The sequence below is a fragment of the Lipotes vexillifer genome, unplaced genomic scaffold (genome assembly GCF_000442215.2).
Source record: "Lipotes vexillifer unplaced genomic scaffold, Lipotes_vexillifer_v1.1 scaffold347, whole genome shotgun sequence".
NCBI lineage: Eukaryota > Metazoa > Chordata > Mammalia > Artiodactyla > Lipotidae > Lipotes > Lipotes vexillifer.
This window is the reverse complement of record NW_006790452.1, coordinates 1,487,517-1,489,634: the sequence shown is the minus strand read 5'-3', so window position 1 is coordinate 1,489,634 and position 2,118 is coordinate 1,487,517.

The window sequence follows — 2,118 nt, the reverse complement described above, 5'->3', positions numbered from 1 at the left end:
GGTTCACTTTGGCTTGTTTTTAAAGTAGATATGCACAGGGTGGTCAGTAGCAGGGCACATTTCAACCTGAGTTTCCTGCCTATAAAGAAAAACTTTTTTTGTAAATCATATTACATTTCTTAACAACAGATAATGAATCATCATAAATGTCTTCTGTGTGGAAAATTCAGGATTTGTTCACAAGAAATCACTGTTTAAGAGCTATGCTTAATCCCTAAATATTGCATTTAAAATTGAAAACAGAATTAGAAATATGCCAGACCCTTAGCTCTTGGGCATAACTCAACAATGGTAGCTACTTTTCCAAAGATCAAGAATACTTTGAAAGCTATATTAACTTTACACGGTAATTCCAGGTGAAAACTTCCTAAATGTAGTTAAATTTCTTGAAAGGTTTCTCCTTTCTCATTTCAAAGATGTTTTTGTCAGTTATTTTGATATGAAAAGTACCCAGTATCTTACCATCACACCTTATACTCTTAAGCAAATACTTAGGTTCTGAGGATGGTTTTGACTTCTATGTACCCTCTAGAGCTGATTGTTAACAGAGACCAGTGGCCAAGATTTACCAGGTTTATTTCAGTTCAGAGTGTACCCTGTTCACACACAGTCATAGGTTCTGCTGGCTTACTAGTGGGCAGTTGTTTTTATAACACCTCAAACCATCTTCTACCATCTGTCTTCAGTCTTAGTGAGAGTTTAAACAATGCATAGAAAGATATTCTGGAAGACTCATGTCTTCTCTGTCTTTCACATACAAGCACTCTTTGGGGCTAGTACCCGTGGAGCTCGTGACGGATAAATTTTATGCATCAACTTGGCTAGGCTATGGGGTCCCGTTATTGGTCAAACACTAGTCTAGTTGTTGCTGTGAAGTTATTTTGTAGATGTGATTAACATCTACAGTTAGTAGCCTTCAAGTAAAAGAGATAACACTCCATAATGTGGGTGAGACTCATCTAATCAGCTGAAAGTCTTAAGAGCAAAGTTGATGTTTCCCCTAGAAGACAGAATTTTGCCTCAAGACTGTAAATCTTGTCTGAGTTTTCAGTCCACTGGATTGCCCTATGGACTTTAAACTCAAGACTGCAACATCAACTCTTGTCTTTTTTCAGCTGGCAAGCCTACCAGTCCCCACAATCATGTGAGCCGATTCCTTAAAATAAACCTGTTAATATGTCACAGTACAACCCCATTGGTACTGTTTCTCTGGAGAATCCTGACAAATACAGAGCTTTTCCAAGGTGGAATTCTACTTCTATAAATAAGGTCAAAGGTAACTGATGTACAAGGTCCAAAATACTGATGGGCTGATTTGGTAACACCAATATTAATTTTCTGTGAAAGAATTCTTCCTAAATAACTGGACCCAGCTGAGTGTAATTAGAAACATTCTAACTGATATTTGTTATTAATTATTCACCAGAGTATTCATCAGCCCCAGTGAAAGAACATTGTTCTTTAAAAAATGTTGAGAGTATTTCATCTATGTTCAATACCATGCTAAATTCTGACACAGATGTGAAAGATAATCCCAAATCCATTGTGCTCTTAGTCTAGTGGGAGAAATAGATTGTGAGAGAATGGGAAAGATGTCTGGAATGATGTTCCAGGCAGAGGGAAACTGATGTGCTGAGACATTTTGAAGAGAATGAGAAAATGAGCTCTACAGTCATGAAAATAAATGTATATTGAGAGTATATGGCACATGTGTGAGATATTGCTGAGGAAGTGAGCCTGGACAGTAGACCACAGTTAAAATTTCCCAATCTTACTTTTCTTATCTATAATGTATTTCTGGGAATAAAAGTAAGGAAGTTTTTTATGAAAATCAGATGACCTTATTTGTAAAGTGACTAACGTTTAGTATGATTCACTACAAAATATGGTAGCTTTTATTTTTAGCAGTGTTGACCTTATAAAGCATGATCTGGGGGATATATAACATCTGGCACATACTGATTATTCACTGCATGTCCCTCCCTCTTTATCTGTGTCAATTCCATCAGCTACTATTTAAGCTATTATATGTCAAGCACTTATCACCATGTCTGGTATGTAGTAAAGACCAAAATACTGATAGTTAACTTTAAAAACACATATAAAAATCTGTATCTT